This window comes from Aedes aegypti, chromosome 2, assembly GCF_002204515.2.
Source record: "Aedes aegypti strain LVP_AGWG chromosome 2, AaegL5.0 Primary Assembly, whole genome shotgun sequence".
Classification (NCBI taxonomy): Eukaryota; Metazoa; Arthropoda; class Insecta; order Diptera; family Culicidae; genus Aedes; species Aedes aegypti.
Genome location: NC_035108.1, coordinates 210655155 through 210677091, shown reverse-complemented (window position 1 = coordinate 210677091; position 21937 = coordinate 210655155).

The window sequence follows — 21937 nt, the reverse complement described above, 5'->3', positions numbered from 1 at the left end:
CACAGTGTTATTTAATAACCTGTTAATCTATTCATTTGCTCAGAAACAACAAGCTACGCACTTGGTTACTAATAGTTTTTACGGCGTCATCAAAAAGTATGCATTAGTTATTTATACAGATGGAATACCCTATTTCGTGCTAGGCAAACCTCAATTAAACATATGATTATTTTGAATATTTTTATGTCTATTGTGTTGAAATAGTCCAATGATAAATACAATAATCAAAAATCATCTAGTTCGAATTAAATTTCATGGTATGCACCACATTTTTTTATGTTACATTCAATTTGTTTCAAATATCCCATATCTACTCGTGCTTGCAACCAAATAGTAACGTCACCACTTTTTTGGTTACCAATACATATGCAAATCAAGGTCTTCTTCACCTGTACTGTAGCTCATTGGGTTCCACCTACTAGCATGTACTTTGTCTTGGACGCATTCACTACCAATCCAACTTAAGCTGCCTCCCGTTTCAGGCGGTTGTACAGGTCTGCCACATTTTTAAATATGCGGCCGACAATGTCCATAGCATCCGCGAAGCAAATCTCTTGAAAGTCATACCCCGGTTTTCCGCATAACGCCTTCTAGCACGATATGGAACAACAAGCACGAGTGTTCAGCACCTTGTCATACTCCCCGGTGGGATTCGGAAGAATTGGAATATTCGACTGAAATCTTCACGCAATTTTGAACACCTTCCATTGTTGCTCTTATAAGTCTTGTGAGCATCCCGGGAAAGCTGTTCTCGTTCATGATTTTATTCACGACATTTTTATAGGATTTGCAGTCAGGTCCATTGTCGATTGGCCGTCAACGAAGCCGGCTTGATAACTTCCCACGAACTCGTTTACTACAGGTGGCCGCATTTAGGATACTGATCGCTCAGAAGTTCTCCAGTCAAATTACCCCTTCTCTCCACTCCTCCGAGAAGCTGTTTCCCAGTTTGTGCCTATCAGCCGATGCAGGAAATGACCAGCCTTTGTGAGTTCAGCTCCGATACCATCTTTACCAGAGCAATACTCGAGCTGGTTAATGGCATCTTTCCCCCCCCCTTTAAGTGGGGCCTGGTTGGTTTCTATCATCCGCAGTACTGACGAAGGCATTTCCTTAGTTGTCTCAACCTTTATTGCATGTACTGTTTCCACCTTTCAATCAACTCACGTTCATCCACCAAGATGCTCCCATCGATTGCGGGATAAACCAGTGTCTTTTTGGCTTTGAGAGTAATTTTAGCTGATAATGTAAAGTACTTCAGATTCATTATAAATTTCAAACTTCCCTTCACACCACACATTGAATTCAGAGTCCAGATAGTTTGAATGGTCTTCGGTCAATACTGGCAATTCATTGATAAAACTTGGGGACTAAAACCCCACAGCACAGAGTAACTACTCTTATGTGTGGAGAGCAATCAGCATTTCAACAACACATAATGGGTGAAGTCATACACTTCTGTCCAAATAGTCAGGCTGCTATAAAAGATTTTGCTTGGAACTAATTGAGGTCAAGGTTCTATATTAGATTCAATTTAAGGAATCGAATACAGTCAACTTCGTGAACCTTGTATGGGTATCTGGCCATTCTGCCATCGCTGTAAATGAATCGGCTGATAAGTAAGTAATGAGCCGTATATCGGACCAGAGAGTTGATAAACGGTTGCTATAATTCTAATAAACTTTCCAAGTGCTAAGTGAAGCTTCAGAGCAGTTCTCAGACACCAACTCAGCACATACAATACATGAATAGTTTGGTGTAATGCCGTCAAGCAAAATTGTACATCACTGAACCATCTCCAAGAGTGGGAAACTATTCAACAAATCTGTCAATGCGAAATTTTAGCCTCTTGGTCAGAGAGTTGATCTGCTACTAACGACTCAACTATCACATGGCAAATTTTCAACGTACTGATTTATTTGTGTATGATAGTTATTTTTTTATTTATGTAATCACCGTCTTCGATTTACATATAGACTGTACTACTTAGTAAAATTTTTACAAACAATTCCTAATCCTATTTACAAATATTGTTTTCGACACGTTAAAATCAAACTCATCTGCGACTTCGTTGAACGCACACAAGCAGGCACTGAATGAGCTATTGAATCCATAGTTTTTACTATGATACGGGATGGCCAGTAGAACCACGTTGCGAAGTCGACGAGGTGGAACGTTGATGCAAATTTCCCCGAGAAGTGCTGGGCTGTCTATGTTACCTTTAAGCAGGTCGAAGATAAACAATCGTTGTTGCTTCAAACGCCTTGCCGATAAAGATTCCAGTTAATCAACTGGCACCGGTCAAAATAGCTCGGCAAATTTGTAGGGTCATGCCATGGTAGATTACGCAATGCAAAACAAAGGATTTTTTTTCTGGACGCGTTCGATTGCCAGAATTTGCGTCATGTGGTAGGGGCACCAAACAGGCGAAGCGTATTCTAGAATGCTTCGTACCATAGAGCAATACAGTGTCTTGAGAGCGTATATGTCGGTGAAGTTGGGAGCATGTCTACGTATGATTCCAAGTACGGAGAATGCCTTGGCGGTTATTTTTCCAATATGCTCACTAAATTGCACCTTCGAACCTATAGTGACGCCCAGGTCGCAGATAGATTGTACACGATCAAGGATAGTCGTGCCCATCCGATAATTATGTTGGTACGTACCGTTACTCCATGTGAACGTGATTGCCTTGCACTAGGGACGTTCCGATACTTCCGATATATCAGAATATCGATATTTTGCTTTCGATATTCGATATTTTGGTATCGATATTTCCTATTCAATATATCGGTGATATCGATATTTCCTTCCGATATATCGTACGATAGACGGGGATACTTTTGAGGTGGTTGATGAGTTCGTCTACCTCGGATCCTTGTTAACGGTTGATAACAACGTTAGTCGTGAAATACGTAGACGCATCATCAGTGCAAGTCGCGCCTACTATGGGCTCCAGAAGCTGCGGTCGAGAAAGATTCACCCCCGCACCAAATGTACTATGTACAAAATGCTAATAAGACCAATGGTCATCTATGGACATGAAGCATGTACAATGCTGGAAGAGGACCTGCAAGCACTTTGAGTGTTCGAACGAAGGGTGCTTAGGATCATCTTTGGCGGAGTGCAGGAGAACGGTGTATAGCGGCGGAGAATAAACCACGAGCTCGCTAGCTCTACGGCAGTATCCAGAAGGTTGCGAAAACCGGAAGGGTGCGCTGGACAGGGTATGTCGCAAGACTACCGGATAACAACCTTGCAAAGAAGGTCTTCGCGTCGAATCCGGTTGGCACAAGAAGGCGGGGAGCACAGCGAGCGAGGTGGCTTGATCAGGTGCAACAAGATCTGGAGAACGTGGCCAAAATCGAAGTTGGAGGGACACAGCCATGGACCGAGTAAATTGGCGTAACATCGTTAACGAGATTTTATCAAATTAATTGATGTAACACCAACTAAATAAATAATATCGTACACTTCTATGAGGAAAACAATTGTAATGTTGTCCCCTATATTTTTTTTTGTATTTCAAAAAGCAGTTTCCGTTTGAACTGTACTATAATGTATCTTAACAAAAGATATTCATATCCATATCAGTCAAAATACCAATACTCAACATTGTTCGAAGATTTTTCGAATCTTCGAAAACTAATCGACAGGTCGCTAAGCGATATAGGAATTTTCGTCCATTCAAATATACAGGTCAGATTCGATTATCCGGAGTATCGATTTTTTTCACTCCGGATAATCGAATCACTTAAAGAAAAATTAAAATCTGCGATAAAAAAATCTAAATATAATATTTCATTTGTTGTTTTATTTATATTATGCAGTGGCGTATCCAGAAATTATTTCTAGAAACACTAGGGGTCTTCAGAAGAAAAACAAACTTTTGACCGGCATACACAAAAACCCCTTTTCTATCCTACGGAAAATAAAGAATAGAGCGTTCAAAATTGCTAAACCATTCATATTGTATATTGCAATACTAAATTATCTCAAATTTATGGAGAAACTTTAAAGTAGAGTACCGTGTACCTTTTAATTCCGCTCCTAAATGCTTATCTTTGACAGATACGCGTATTTCGACTACCACTTGCAGTCTTCTTCAGTGTCAGTTACTCGTATCCACTGAAGAAATCGTCGCATCTCTCTACCTTAAATACTAACACCAGATAAGTACCTACACAATCAAACTACCTAGGGAAAATTTTCGACAGGAGTATACCTGTCATGTCTTGGTCAAAAATTGAAAAAAGGGGGATAATAATAATTATACATATCCCTAACTATCTACCTATGTATTCAAGCTCGTTTATATTTCTTAGGTACAAACTTAACCAGCCTTGATTGTCCGTTTCCTTGATCCCTATTAAGAAGTAGTGAAGGCTTTTGTTTGTAAATTTCTAAACTTTCAGCGATATCTAGTTTCCAAGATGAAGATACGCTTCGTACGATGTCTATGTTATCGCTTGTCATTTGATGTCCATCCTGGAAAACATGTTCAGCCACTTTTGATTTAAAATCATACGCTAATCCCTTTTCTAATTCCTTGTCCGCTTTTTTTAACTCAGCAATATGTTCTTTGAATCTTATTTCTAGAGTTCGTTTTGTTTGTCCTATATAGATTTTATTACAATGGGGGCATGAAATTTTATATACTCCAGCTCTATTCTTTTTATTAATTTTATCCTTTGTTGATCCTAATCTAGATTTAAGCTGACTACTCCTACTGCTGATCTGATCAAATCTACTCCATATTTTCGAAATTTTTTAGCCAAAGGCTGTGCAATCTTGGTATCAAAATTCACCGCTACTCTTTTTAAATCCTCTTTTTCGGCAGTAAGTGTTGTCATACTTTTCCTATATTTATCCCTTGCCCTTTTATCTACTACTGCTTGTATTGTACTATTCCTATATCCGTTAAACCTAGCCGTCTTAAAAATATAATCCAGTTCTGTTGATTTTCCAGTTTCACTTAAAGGAAGGGTTTGCATTCTATGTATCATATGATGAAAAGCCGCCATTTTATGCTGATAAGTGTGGTTGGAAGTACTCGGAATAACTCGCATAGTATTAGTTGGTTTCCGGTAAATTTCAAATTCAAAGTGAGACGATTCCCTAGTAATTAGCAAATCCAAAAAAGGTAGTTTATTATCCTTTTCCTCTTCATGAGTAAATTTAATATCTTTGTGGATACTGTTAATTGCTTCTAAAATTTTTGGCAAATAATCCTTTTTGATAATGCTAAACACATCATCTACATATCTCCACCACCGCTGTGGTAACAAATCTTTCTTTTTCAAAATGCTTTCAAAATTGGCCATAAACAACTCGCTCAAAAACGGAGACAATGGATTACCCATAGGTGCACCATTTGTCTGTTTATAAAAATTACCACGGAAGCTAAAATAGTTCTCTTCCATACAAAGTCGGGTTAATTTGATGTAATACCGAACTTTGTTTTTCCAATTTGACTCATTGTGTTGGTTAAGTAGCCATTCTTACAAAAGGTTTATGGCTTCTTTAACTGGCACACTAGGAAATAATGCTTTAACATCAAAAGAAACCATAATTTCATCATCTCGAATATACCCAGAAGCTTGAAGTTGGCTTGCAAACTCCTGAGTATTGTTAACTGAACGACTTTCAAAAGGTTTGGGCATGGATTGGAATTCCTTAACCTGCCACTTTGCAAGTTTGTGTGTAGGAGACCCTTCTGCTGATATAATTTCTCTCATTTCATTGCCAGGTTTGTGAATTTTTGGCAATCCTTTAATTCTTGGTAGAACTGGATTAGAAACTTTGAGGCGGCTAGTGTTATCTCCAAGAAGTGGCTTACATTCTTTTAAAGTTTTTTCTACATGTCTCACCATTGTGGGAAGTGGATCGACTCTAAAATGCCTATAGGGACCAGTGGTTATTTTTTCGTTCATTTGATTATCATAATCATCTTTATCCAAAATAACCACTGCATTGCCCTTGTCCGCTTTTACATAGTATACCGACTTATCCCGAAGTTCACTCAAAACTTTATCCTCATCACTATTTTGACCTCTTAATTGAAATTTGTTACCATTTAATGACCCTTCAGTGTCATTTCTAGCAGATTCTTGAAACTCTATTGGTATTGTGTGTGTAATGGCGGTTTCAATATCGATTATTGTCTGTTCAATATCTGGTTTTGTGGCAACCGCATATGCTTATCCCTTATTGAGAAGTGTCAATTGTTCCTCTGAGAACTGCTGCGTCGAGCGATTGACCACAAAACCTTCAATAGAATGGATCAAATTTATGCATAAAAACTGAAAATCAAGCATATCAAAGAACATACTCTGGATAATCGAGTCTAAAATTCCGGATAATCGAGTACGACGGATATTCCGATACATCGATATTTTGAATCAATATATCGGTGGTATCGATACTTTGATTCGATAATCGTATCGAATCAAATATCGATACTTCGCAATATCGGAACGTCCCTACTTGCACTTTTCGGGATTGGCACGCATCCCATTGTTGTCGCATCACACAAGCAAAGCTTTTATATCCTCCTGAAGCGCATCGCAGTCCACAGGACCACGTACGATGCGATAGAAGTCGTTAGCGAATGAAAGATTGAACGACGAGAGCAACGGGAATAAATCATTTATGAAAATGTTGAAGAGTAGCGGACCCAGAACACTTCCTTGGGGCACGCCGGATGTGATGTCGAAAGTACGGGAATGAGCTGAGTCCACAACCACAAGTGCTTTGCGATCTGTCAGGTATGAGAGTAGCCATTCTGTAGCCCAATCAGGAAACCCTAGGTGCTTCATTTTATCGATAGCAAGGACATGTGGCACGGTATCGAAAGCCTTCGCAAAGTCTACATATATGGCGTCAACCTGGTGCTTCGCTTCAACTTCACGAGACACCATCGAAACGTAACGCATGAGATTGGTAACTGTTGATCGATTTTTCATAAAACCATGCTGATTTTCAGAAATGATCGGGAGTGCCGCGTTGTACAGTACTTTGTGAATCAGTTTAAATCTCATTTTGGAAAATGTCATCTTCAGACCCCAGCATTTGGTGTGACGTCTGTTTGTCTCTGGTTCTGGGGGGAATTAGGATGTTTAGCAACGGGAATGATAATGGAAAGTGCCGACATGGTTTCGCGTGAGGTGTTTCTGAAATTAAGTCCAGAATTGGTTTCTATACTTTGGTGCGTGGAAATTCGGTGTTTATTCACTTCTTCATTCTTATTTTTCATGATGGAAAAAAATCGATCCGGGGAGATGCGAAACTTGATTTTTATTCGAACCCTGCCAATATCAGTAAATCTGGATTTTAAGCTATTTTCATTATTTTTTATTTTTCTCACTATATTTGTTCTATCGTAGGATCCACGTGATCCTTATATAACATCACGTCATTATTGCTGCACATCACTCACGTCATGAATCTATATAAATAAAAATGGAGTGTTGTTTGTATGTCACGAAATAACTTGAGAACAGAACATCCGATTTGCACAATTCTTTCACTGTTGTCTTCTTAAAGGGCTCTGACGTGTTCGTATGATGAAAAGTTTACGGAAGTTATCGGAAAATTTGGTAAAACGGGGGAGTACTAATATGTCATTTTGTATAGGAGATAGCATGACATTTTTCAACAGCCTACTTGATGACTTGATGGCAAGACGAAGTTTGCCGGGACCTGGGAGGGAGAAACCGATACGAAATTTCTGTACGTCATAGTGAGCCGAGATTCTGCTGTCACGAACTGTCACTGTGAGCCCGGATCTTAAACAATGGACAAACATGGAAAAAGCGCGTAATTTATCAAAACATATTTTAGCATTTCATCAAATGTGACTAAAAATCAATTGATAAGCTATTCATGCCTATTCAAAAGTAATTTCACGATAGCACCTTTTATTCCGATTGAATACAAAGTATTCAAATACGCACCATTTTACTATTTCTAATAAAAAGAAAATGAAATACATAGAAAACTTTGGCCCTCTTTCCATGTTTGTCCGAAATTGTCGGAGGTACACAACAAAAGAAAACCAGCGATTTTCATCAAGTCTGCCTTGATTGTCGTTGGCAAGCTGGAGTTTTCTTGCAGTGTGAAAAAAAAAACATGTCATATTTCGTGTGTAGTATCGGTGCCTCCCTCCCAGGCCGGGACCACTAGTACTGCATAAAATTACAATTGAATAATTGTAATATAAAAGATCAAATGTTGTAAACTGACCAAACATTTTATACTATACATGTTCTTCTGTCGGATATGAGATCACTGCGTCCATTTTTTAGAACTATTGTGCTATGTTACAACAACAATATTGTTATTCTAGGTAACTTTTATGACACAATAAGTTATGTGCAGCATTCACGACTATAAATAACAATTTTGTCTATGCTCCGTAGGCTAATTGCTTTAAAAAATCAATGGTTATACTTTCCTTCCATCAACGATAGTGCTGGTGATTACGTCATGGATGAATTAGACAAGGTAACCTTTGGGGATTTCGTACTTTTTCTTAGCTCGGAAATAAAAATGATTTCATTTTTGACATATCGTTAAAGCACGCATAACATAAAAGTTTTTTTTTAAATTTGTTTGTATTATTGATAATTGTATTTTATAACCTACAAATGCCTGGGTTTCATCCAATTTGTAATACAAAAATTTATACAATCTATATATTTCCGCAATGAATCATATCAGAGAAGACGGTGATGGTATTAATTTCTATTAAGGTGGTTATAAAACGAAGCCAAACTTTTAATTTTCAAGTGCACTTATCTGAAGAATCTAACAAACGTTCGCGTTGAAAATCGATGAAAGTGTTTGCTTGCTTGTTGGTTACCAATTGATAAAATTTTCAACGCAGTGCGCTGTTTGGTTTTCAAGACTTGTGCTCTTGAAAATTCGAGGTGTGGCTTCGTTCGAAAGTTATGTTATACATGAAAAATAAAATAAGTTTCAGACAAAAAAAAATGAAAACTTTCATGTTTTCAGATGTACCGAAAAATTTAGTTTTATTATTATCACAAAACAATTCCGTCAAAATAATAGATGGGGTAGATGTACCAATAGTGGAGGTACTAAGCACGATTGAACTTCATTTACCCGCCTAAATTCAAGAAGCGCAATTAATGTGCATGTGAATGTTGTAACGGAAAGTAACAACCATTGACTTAATGAGAAAAATGGTTTCATCGCAGTAATCCACGGCATGTCAGTGAAAAACAATACCTCCACTATGGACCGATGCACGAGTTCACTAATTTGACGTTTGAGCGGTGCCGATTTCACTGGTTTCCATGGTCACATAAATAACACGGCACCGCTAAAATGTCAAATAGTGAACCCGTGCATAGGTCCATTGGTGCACTGTTCCTTTAGTTGCGGTATATTATTAATTTGTGTTCCTATAGTTGCGGTATTCGTTGTTTTCTTATGAAATCCTCCACTAAAGGAACACATTACCGCAACTATTGGTACAAGTAAAAAAAGTTTTAGAAATTTCAGTGATATTTCATCAGTTTTGAAGCAATTTGTACGCTATTTTCAACAATTCCGTGTATCACCAAGCCATCGATTGGCAGTGTCGGTTCGGTGGCTTATATAATAAAATCAGTGAAAACGGCACTACCGCAACTATAGGAACACCCACAACTAAGGGAACATTTACCCTATTAGAAAATAAGAAAATTCTCAAAAAATCGTAAAAAAAATAAAACGATTATTGCCCTGAGTGTGCTTCGAAAGATTTTTGATAACGAAAAGGTAATTTTAGGAAGAAAACAGAGGTTCGAACAAAAAATGTTGACCAGTTGTGAAGTCAGTAGTGAAATCGAGTCAGTTAACAATACAAATTCCAACCTTGATTACAACAAAATGCTCCTACCTATGCAAATGCTTCTTTTAATCTTGCTCATAATCCCTAACGTAAATTCATTATCTTCCCGCATTATGTTTAACTGTTTCAATGCAAATTGCAGATGAGAACTTGCTACTTTAGTTTTGTGTACGCCAGGTGAGTGTTAAGCGGAGTATCGCGATGCATAGCAGTGATGTGAAAATACCCAACGCTTCTTAGAAATTAAAGCTTCTTTATTGTGCGAATGTGGAAACTATTTAATTAGCCCATTTGAATTATTTTCGACGAAGCGCACGTGCAATATTACTCATTTTCCTATGCAGTAAATAATTTAATTTATAGTTTGGCTGCCACAATCGGCCACCTTCAATCCACTGGTAACATCCATGAATATGAAGCAAAGCAATGCTGAAGCTTTCGGGATTTGACTCATGGACATTTTGGACTTTATTGTAAAGGAAATTGAATAACTTGGTCAAGACAATTGTTAAGTGAAATGTGACGTATGAAGATTTGAAAATAATTGAATTAGCTTCAAAAGCATGTAAAAAGATTTGGAATCGGTTGAGTGATCATGAAGTTATGGTCAAACAAAATTGAAATTTTTAGTAAAATGAGGAAAAATTTGGAATAAATTACATTTAACCCAGATAGCCGTAGCGGTAAACGCGCAGCTATTCAGCAAGACCAAGCTGAGGGTCGTGGGTTCGAATCCCACCAGTCGAGGATCTTTTCGGGTTGAAAATTTTCTCGACTTCCCAGGGCATAGAGTATCTTCGTACCTGCTACACGATATACGCATGCAAAAAATGGTCATTGGCACAGTAAGCTCTCAGTTAATAACTGTGGAAGTGCTCATAAAAACAAAAAACTGAGGATCAGGCTCTGTCCCAGTGGGGACGTAATGCCAGAAAAAAGAAGAAGACATTTAACTAAAACTTGTTTTGATTTTAGATAAATTTGGTGTTCTACAAAGTTTTCATAAATTTTATTTTAAAGGTATTGATGCTAAAAAAACGGTTGAAAAATAACAAAGTTGTGTTTACTTCACTAAAGGTCATTTTTATAACCTGAAAATTCACCTCCAAGACGCTTGCGCCACCTCTGTTAATGTTTTGGCTCAGATTTTGAGGTTTCTCTATTGATGTGATTTGAATTCGAATCGAATTTTTGCTTTTGAAAACTTTTGAAAAATAAGCCGCACCCTAATATGTATTCACCCCAACTTCATAATCCTAGCATCGAACATTTGAAATTTTCACATATGTTTAGATGCTATCAACGTATACATTTTACTCAAAGTGCATGTGTCGGTTCAGAACGTTAATTATTAACGGGTAGCAATGATTGATGATTAATTTTTGTGTAGCCATGCTTAATAATTGTGATTGATGATTAAGACAAAGTATGATGGGGACGGACCTGGTGTAGTGGTTAGAACACACGCCTCTCACGCCGAGGACCTGGAAATTTCAGTGACAACTTCCTTCGGAAGGCAAGTAAAACCGTTGGTCCCGAGATGAACTAGCCCAGGGTTAAAAATCTCGTTAATAAAGAAAAAAAAACAAAGTATGATTAATGATTAAACTTCAATTATGGTTAGTGCTTATGATTAACCCTTACGTGTCTCATGTCAAATAGGATCAAAAAGTTCAATTTCAAAATAATGTTATCAGTCGTCTTTTAACGAATCTCTTTTGATTCGGGATTGTTGCTTGTTTTAAGAACTGCGGTTCTCTATTCGGAAATTACGGTGGTTTCGGATTGCGGGAAGTGCTGGAGTAGCCCCCTAAGATTAAGTAGCCACTTTTATATCGAGTGGCAAAAATTATCAACGGTATATCAAACTTCATTGTTTGCAGACCGAGTCTAAATAAGGATGGTTCAAGAGCAGAGAGTAAAGTTAATCATGATTCAATATTTGGTGATTAACCGAAAAATCTTACTGAGAGCCATTCGATTTGAATTTTTTAAATCATAATTAAAATAACAAATTTTCAATAGTACAATGCACTCGTTGAATACTTTATAGTGTTCTTTGTTAATCTTCTTCTCCTTCTTTGTTAATCTTTGATTAATGATTAATCATTCATTAGTTAATAATGATGGACAATGAAAACTCCCAATAAATTTCTTGAATCAAACGATAAAACCAAAATTTCGCGGCTTTGTTGCGGTCTTATGCTTTTGGTTAACTTTTAGGCAACAATGGAAGTTTTCAATGAAGTATCCTTTAAATGTGTAAGTTAAACAATTTATTAGTAATTATAGTTTTAATTTTACGGATTAGGATGATGCGGGCAGTGCACTATGGTTCAAAGGCGGTCAAAAATCAAAAATGTTTTTTTTTTCAGAACGGAATTTTTTTTCCCGACTTTCTTAAAATATTTTGTGGTTGAAATCCAAACAATACAACTCTTTGAGTGGACCGTGGACATGATTTTTTAAGAAAATTAATAATTGCGATTCATAATTCATAAGCTATTTATGAATTTAAAGAGAGCTCAAACCGCCATGGTATCTTCAGAGAAGTTGTTTGTAGATACTCAAAGTACACCTGAATTGAATAAAAATTTTCATTTAATTTTTACAAACTACATTTAGACAAAAACATTCTTCAAAAACCATATTATTTTTTATAAAAGTACCCTAAGACATTACAAGCCCACGAATGCCCGCGATGAGAATAAGTTCATTCGAAAGCTAAAAACAAGAGCTTTCAAGTAGGGAACAAATTATTTTGCGAAAACTTGCGATAGACTACTTTCGACGCGTTTGAAGGTGCAATTTTAGATAAATAATAATAATCCTGTGATACGTCAGTACGTGCATTGCAATCATTGTAGCCATGAATGGCATCCCGAAAAGGAACGAAAAACTCGCGCCTATCTTTTTCTTTATATTCTTTCTGGCGTTACATCCCAACTGGGACAAATCCTGCTTCACATCGTATATTTCTTATGAGCACTTCCGCAGTTATTATCTGAGCACTTTCTTTGCCGATATTTGCATGTGTATATCGTCTAGCAGGTACGATGATATGTTATGCCCTGGGTAGTCGAGAATATTTACTTTACAAAAAGATCCTCGACCGGTGGGATTCGAACCCACGATTCTAAGATTGATCTTGCTGAATAGCTACGCGTTTACTGCTACGGCTCTCTGCGTCCCTATGCATACAATATTTTGGTATTATATCTTAATTAAATATTGTCCACACCTCTATTTGGTATTATTATGGTATTGAAGTGAATTTAACTGGTACTAAATAAATTCACCATATAAAATAACACAAATTACCTCGACTTGGTCGAACGAAACTATTTTCTTCGAATACAGCCTCCAAATAAGATTAAACAAATTGGAAAAAATCGTTCCCTACGTGGTCCACATGGTTTATGGACGGCCCCTATAGACTTGACAATGATGCTGAAACTGATGAAATGGATGATACTTGCATTGAGACAGGGTTAGATCTGATATATTTATCGATAAATTTGCAAGTATTTTCACAGTTTTTCAGACTTCACATGAATTGCAACATATATTTTTGTGCGATTTTTCTAATCACCGTAAAGATTCTTATTACGTTCGGATTTAACGGCTACACAGTCTTTTCGGGAATAAAACGAGGTTTATTACTTGCCCATCGTTTCGACATGAGATTGGTGTCTTCTTCAGGGGGACACCAATCCCGTGTCAAAACGTTGGGCAAGCAATAAACCTCGTTTTATTCCCGAAAAGAGTGCGTAGCCGTTAAATTCGAACAAGATAGTGTACAGTCAAATCCCCGCCAGATTTTTCTAGAAATTCACTGGTTGTTGCAACCTTCTAAAACAACCATAACATCACACCGTTGCCGGAAATATTTCAGCGTAGGCAGTATACAGCTTTCCACATCGGAATAAGGAATTCTACATTCTATTTACTTCCGGTTCCCACGTTCCACGAGTTTCAGTACGAGCTAGTGACTACCTACCCACTTCTCCATCTGAAAAATCTCTATGATGTATGAAGCTAAGTTGCAGTTGCCGGGAAAAATAGTGAAATTTTCGCTTTTGACTTACCTACCAACAACTAGCAAACAGTGCTCTGCATCAGACTTGAATGGGATGTAATTTCAGCAAATTATATTCATATTTTCGAGTAAGCAGATGTATAAAAGAGTTAAAAATTTATCATCCAACAGCTACACCGGCACACGTTTCCTTCCTCGTATATTTTCGGCGAGCCCTGCTGCTTCAAAAGTAGGAAATATATGTGTGAGTGTTGAGTACGAATTGCATTGCAACTGGCCGTAACAGCTAAAAAATAGTTCCCACATATAAACTTACCTTTTTGCAGAAGAGGACCACTGTCGTAAATTGTGCACTTATTTTTACTCCGTGCGGTAGCTTGTACCTTGGTCCCTGTGAGATCAGATTATACGAATAAATAAAGTTTCGAGCGTACTAAAGTGTAATAAATTATCCGATAAAAGTCAAGCAATTTGCAGAGTTCAAGCTCTACTGACATCCTTTCCTTTTCTCTCAAAAAGTAGTAACTTTTCTTGTATATTCACACTCAAGTGTTTACCTTGTTTAACTTTCGTATCAAGACTTCTTTTTATCTCAAAAGAACGAAAAATGAAAATAACTATGAACGCCAACAACTTATCAAAAAAACCTGCTATAAGATGGCCTGTGGTCAATGCCGGTTTGTAGCTTCGAGCCTTTGGACGAACCGAGCAGAAAATGGTTCGGTAGTAGTTCGCATTATCATCATCTATCGGCAAACATATGAAAACTCCTGGCGATGATGGAATTTTCTACATCCTCATCAAGAAACTTCCAGAAAGTAGCTTATAATTCTTAGTTGATATAATTAACAAATGTTTTCAATTAGCATATTTTCCTGACAAATGGAAACATGCTAAGGTTGTACCAATTTTAAAACCAGTCAAAAATCCTGCAGAAGCTTCTAATTATCGTCCAATCAGTTTGCTTTCCTCCATCAGTAAACTTTTTGAAAAGGTTATTTTGAACAAAATGATGGCCCACATCAACGTAAATTCATTTTTTGCCAATGAACAGTTTGGATTCCGCCATGGACATTCGACCACTCATCAACTTTTACGTGTAACAAATTTGATTCATTCCAACAAATCTGAAGGCTATACCACTGGTCTTCCTCTTCTAGACATAGAAAAAGCATTCGACAGTGTTCGGCATGAGGCTTCATCGTAAAATTGAAAACTTTAATTTTCCAACGTACATTGTTAGAATAATTCAAAGTTATCTGTCAAATCGTACACTTCAGGTTAATTATCAGAACTTCAGGTCTGAAAGACTTCCTGTTAGAGCTGGCGTTCCTCAAGGCAGCATTTTGGGACCAATATTATACAATATTTTCACATCTGATTTACCTGAGTTACCTCAAAGATGTCAAAAATCCTTGTTTGTGGATGACAAGGGCCTCTCCGCCAAATGATGAAGTCTGCGTGTCATCTGTAGTCGATTGCAAAAAAGTTTGGATATTTTTTCTTCATACTTGCAAAAATGGAAAATTTTTCCTAATCCTTCATAAACTTAACTAATAATATTCCCACATAAACCAAAAGCTCTTTATTTGAAACCTTCCAGTAGACATGTTGTCACGATGAGAGGGGTTCCAATAAATTGGTCAGATGAAGTTAAGTATCAAGGGCTCATGCTAGATAAGAATTAACTTTCAAAAACCACATTGAGGGCATTCAAGCTAAATGTAACAAATATGTAAAATGTCTCTATCCCCTCATTAATAGAAAATCAAAACTTTGTCATAAGAACAAGCTTTTGATATTCAAACAAATTTTCAGGCCAGCCATGTTGTATGCTGTACCAATATGGACTAGCTGTTGTAATACCAGGAGGAAAGCTCTGCAGAGAATTCAAAATAAAATTTTGCAAATGATTCTGAAGCTAGCTTAATGAAGTTATCCAGTACCATACCAGCCAGTAAATTTAATTTGTACTAAAACGTTTTAGTACAGGCAGATATCCAGTACCATACCAGCCAGTGAGTATATACAGAATGGAAATTCAAGTTCCAAAGTTTTCCAAGCGTGAAAAAACAATTTTCATATCAATATGTTTAAATCACATGGCAATTGCACCATCTAGTATGCTTTAACGCGACAATTTTCTATTTTATAAGAATTCTGCGTACTTTATCTCACTGGATGAGAGTTCTATGCGATCTAGTGAACTGAAATTTTCACAGCCGCTTTTCTGATAGTGGATTAACAGTTTTCCATGGAAATATTTCATGGCTAACTGTTTTCCTATGATGCCGAGACGAAACTTGTAGTTTTCCTGAAGAAAAATTAATTTATTAGAAATCCACGTACATAATCTCACTGGATGGGAGTTCTATCCAGTCCAGTGAGCTGAAATTTTCACAGCCGCTTTTCCAATAGTGGATTAACAGTTTTCCATGGAAATATTTCATGGCTAACTGTTTTCCTATGATGCCGAGACGAAACTTGTAGTTTTCCTGAAGAAAAATTAATTTATTAGAAATCCACGTACATAATCTCACTGGATGGGAGTTCTATCCAGTCCAGTGAGCTGAAATTTTCACAGCCACTTTTCCAATAGTGGATTAACAGTTTTCCATGGAAATATTTCATGGCTAACTGTTTTCCTATGATGCCGAGACGAAACTTGTAGTTTTCCTGAAGAAATATTAATTTATTAGAAATCCACGTACATAATCTCACTGGATGGGAGTTCTATCCAGTCCAGTGAGCTGAAATTTTCACAGCCGCTTTTCCAATAGTGGATTAACAGTTTTCCATGGAAATATTTCATGGCTAACTGTTTTCCTATGATGCCGAGACGAAACTTGTAGTTTTCCTGAAGAAATATTAATTTATTAGAAATCCACGTACATAATCTCACTGGATGGGAGTTCTATCCAGTCCAGTGAGCTGAAATTTTCACAGCCACTTTTCCAATAGTGGATCAACAGTTTTCCATGGAAATATTTCATGGCTAACTGTTTTCCTATGATGCCGAGACGAAACTTGTAGTTTTCCTGAAGAAATATTAATTTATTAGATATCCACGTACATAATCTCACTGGATGGGAGTTCTATCCAGTCCAGTGAGCTGAAATTTTCACAGCCACTTTTCCAATAGTGGATTAACAGTTTTCCATGGAAATATTTCATGGCTAACTGTTTTCCTATGATGCCGAGACGAAACTTGTAGTTTTCCTGAAGAAATATTAATTTATTAGAAATCCACGTGCATAATCTCACTGGATGGGAGTTCTATCCAGTCCAGTGAGCTGAAATTTTCACAGCCACTTTTCCAATAGTGGATTAACAGTTTTCCATGGAAATATTTCATGGCTAACTGTTTTCCTATGATGCCGAGACGAAACTTGTAGTTTTCCTGAAGAAATATTAATTTATTAGAAATCCACGTACATAATCTCACTGGATGGGAGTTCTATCCAGTCCAGTGAGCTGAAATTTTCACAGCCGCTTTTCCAATAGTGGATTAACAGTTTTCCATGGAAATATTTCATGGCTAACTGTTTTCCTATGATGCCGAGACGAAACTTGTAGTTTTCCTGAAGAAATATTAATTTATTAGAAATCCACGTACATAATCTCACTGGATGGGAGTTCTATCCAGTCCAGTGAGCTGAAATTTTCACAGCCGCTTTTCCAATAGTGGATTAACAGTTTTCCATGGAAATATTTCATGGCTAACTGTTTTCCTATGATGCCGAGACGAAACTTGTAGTTTTCCTGAAGAAATATTAATTTATTAGAAATCCACGTACATAATCTCACTGGATGGGAGTTCTATCCAGTCCAGTGAGCTGAAATTTTCACAGCCACTTTTCCAATAGTGGATCAACAGTTTTCCATGGAAATATTTCATGGCTAACTGTTTTCCTATGATGCCGAGACGAAACTTGTAGTTTTCCTGAAGAAATATTAATTTATTAGAAATCCACGTGCATAATCTCACTGGATGGGAGTTCTATCCAGTCCAGTGAGCTGAAATTTTCACAGCCACTTTTCCAATAGTGGATTAACAGTTTTCCATGGAAATATTTCATGGCTAACTGTTTTCCTATGATGCCGAGACGAAACTTGTAGTTTTCCTGAAGAAATATTAATTTATTAGAAATCCACGTACATAATCTCACTGGATGGGAGTTCTATCCAGTCCAGTGAGCTGAAATTTTCACAGCCGCTTTTCCAATAGTGGATTAACAGTTTTCCATGGAAATATTTCATGGCTAACTGTTTTCCTATGATGCCGAGACGAAACTTGTAGTTTTCCTGAAGAAATATTAATTTATTAGAAATCCACGTACATAATCTCACTGGATGGGAGTTCTATCCAGTCCAGTGAGCTGAAATTTTCACAGCCGCTTTTCCAATAGTGGATTAACAGTTTTCCATGGAAATATTTCATGGCTAACTGTTTTCCTATGATGCCGAGACGAAACTTGTAGTTTTCCTGAAGAAATATTAATTTATTAGAAATCCACGTACATAATCTCACTGGATGGGAGTTCTATCCAGTCCAGTGAGCTGAAATTTTCACAGCCACTTTTCCAATAGTGGATCAACAGTTTTCCATGGAAATATTTCATGGCTAACTGTTTTCCTATGATGCCGAGACGAAACTTGTAGTTTTCCTGAAGAAATATTAATTTATTAGATATCCACGTACATAATCTCACTGGATGGGAGTTCTATCCAGTCCAGTGAGCTGAAATTTTCACAGCCACTTTTCCAATAGTGGATTAACAGTTTTCCATGGAAATATTTCATGGCTAACTGTTTTCCTATGATGCCGAGACGAAACTTGTAGTTTTCCTGAAGAAATATTAATTTATTAGAAATCCACGTACATAATCTCACTGGATGGGAGTTCTATCCAGTCCAGTGAGCTGAAATTTTCACAGCCGCTTTTCCAATAGTGGATTAACAGTTTTCCATGGAAATATTTCATGGCTAACTGTTTTCCTATGATGCCGAGACGAAACTTGTAGTTTTCCTGAAGAAATATTAATTTATTAGAAATCCACGTACATAATCTCACTGGATGGGAGTTCTATCCAGTCCAGTGAGCTGAAATTTTCATAGCCACTTTTCCAATAGTGGATTAACAGTTTTCCATGGAAATATTTCATGGCTAACTGTTTTCCTATGATGCCGAGACGAAACTTGTAGTTTTCCTGAAGAAATATTAATTTATTAGAAATCCACGTACATAATCTCATTGGATGGGAATTCTATCCAGTCCAGTGAGCTGAAATTTTCACAGCCGCTTTTCCAATAGTGGATTAACAGTTTTCCAGGGAAATATTTCATGGCTAACTGTTTTCCTATGATGCCGAGACGAAACTTGTAGTTTTCCTGAAGAAATATTAATTTATTAGAAATCCACGTACATAATCTCACTGGATGGGAGTTCTATCCAGTCCAGTGAGCTGAAATTTTCACAGCCACTTTTCCAATAGTGGATTAACAGTTTTCCATGGAAATATTTCATGGCTAACTGTTTTCCTATGATGCCGAGACGAAACTTGTAGTTTTCCTGAAGAAATATTAATTTATTAGAAATCCACGTACATAATCTCACTGGATGGGAGTTCTATCCAGTCCAGTGAGCTGAAATTTTCACAGCCACTTTTCCAATAGTGGATTAACAGTTTTCCATGGAAATATTTCATGGCTAACTGTTTTCCTATGATGCCGAGACGAAACTTGTAGTTTTCCTGAAGAAATATTAATTTATTAGAAATCCACGTACATAATCTCACTGGATGGGAGTTCTATCCAGTCCAGTGAGCTGAAATTTTCACAGCCGCTTTTCCAATAGTGGATTAACAGTTTTCCAGGGAAATATTTCATGGCTAACTGTTTTCCTATGATGCCGAGACAAAACTTGAAAGTTTCCTGAAGAAATATTAATTTATTAGAAATCCACGTACATTATCTCACTGGATGGGAGTTCTATCCAGTCCAGTGAGCTGAAATTTTCACAGCCGCTTTTCCAATAGTGGATTAACAGTTTTCCATGGAAATATTTCATGGCTAACTGTTTTCCTATGATGCCGAGACAAAACTTGAAAGTTTCCTGAAGAAATATTAATTTATTAGAAATCCACGTACATAATCTCACTGGATGGGAGTTCTATCCAGTCCAGTGAGCTGAAATTTTCACAGCCACTTTTCCAATAGTGGATTAACAGTTTTCCATGGAAATATTTCATGGCTAACTGTTTTCCTATGATGCCGAGACGAAACTTGTAGTTTTCCTGAAGAAATATTAATTTATTAGATATCCACGTACATAATCTCACTGGATGGGAGTTCTATCCAGTCCAGTGAGCTGAAATTTTCACAGCCACTTTTCCAATAGTGGATTAACAGTTTTCCATGGAAATATTTCATGGCTAACTGTTTTCCTATGATGCCGAGACGAAACTTGTAGTTTTTCTGAAGAAATATTAATTTATTAGAAATCCACGTACCTAATCTCACTGGATGGGAGTTCTATCCGATCCAGTGAACTGAAATTATCACAGCCGCTTTTCCAATAGTGGATCAACAGTTTTCCATGGAAATATTTCATGGCTAACTGTTTTCCTATGATGTCGAGACGAAACTTGTAGTTTTCCTGAAGAAATATTAATTTATTAGAAATCCACGTACATAATCTCACTGGATAGGAGGTTTATCCAGTCCAGTGAGCTGAAATTTTCACAGCCGCTTTTCCAATAGTGGATTAACAGTTTTCCATGGAAATATTTCATGGCTAACTGTTTTCCTATGATGCCGAGACGAAACTTGTAGTTTTTCTGAAGAAATATTAATTTATTAGAAATCCACGTACATACTCTCACTGGATGGGAGTTCTATCCAGTCCAGTGAGCTGAAATTTTCACAGCCGCTCTTCCGATAGTAGTTTAATACTTTTCCATGGAAATATTTCATGGCTAACTGTTTTCCTATGATGCCGAGACGAAACTTGTAGTTTTCCTGAAGAAATATTAATTTATTAGAAATCCACGTACATAATCTCACTGGATGGGAGTTCTATCCAGTCCAGTGAGCTGAAATTTTCACAGCCTCTTTTCCAATAGTGGATTAACAGTTTTCCATGGAAATATTTCATGGCTAACTGTTTTCCTATGATGCCGAGACGAAACTTGTAGTTTTCCTGAAGAAATATTAATTTATTAGAAATCCACGTACATAATCTCACTGGATGGGAGTTCTATCCAGTCCAGTGAGCTGAAATTTTCACAGCCACTTTTCCAATAGTGGATTAACAGTTTTCCATGGAAATATTTCATGGCTAACTGTTTTCCTATGATGCCGAGACGAAACTTGTAGTTTTCCTGAAGAAATATTAATTTATTAGAAATCCACGTACATAATCTCACTGGATGGGAGTTCTATCCAGTCCAGTGAGCTGAAATTTTCACAGCCACTTTTCCAATAGTGGATTAACAGTTTTCCATGGAAATATTTCATGGCTAACTGTTTTCCTATGATGCCGAGACGAAACTTGCAGTTTTCCTGAAGAAATATTAATTTATTAGAAATCCACGTACATAATCTCACTGGATGGGAGTTCTATCCAGTCCAGTGAGCTGAAATTTTCACAGCCGCTTTTCCAATAGTGGATTAACAGTTTTCCATGGAAATATTTCATGGCTAACTGTTTTCCTATGATGCCGAGACGAAACTTGTAGTTTTCCTGAAGAAATATTAATTTATTAGAAATCCACGTACATAATCTCACTGGATGGGAGTTCTATCCAGTCCAGTGAGCTGAAATTTTCACAGCCGCTTTTCCAATAGTGGATTAACAGTTTTCCATGGAAATATTTCATGGCTAACTGTTTTCCTATGATGCCGAGACGAAACTTGTAGTTTTCCTGAAGAAATATTAATTTATTAGATATCCACGTACATAATCTCACTGGATGGGAGTTCTATCCAGTCCAGTGAGCTGAAATTTTCACAGCCACTTTTCCAATAGTGGATTAACA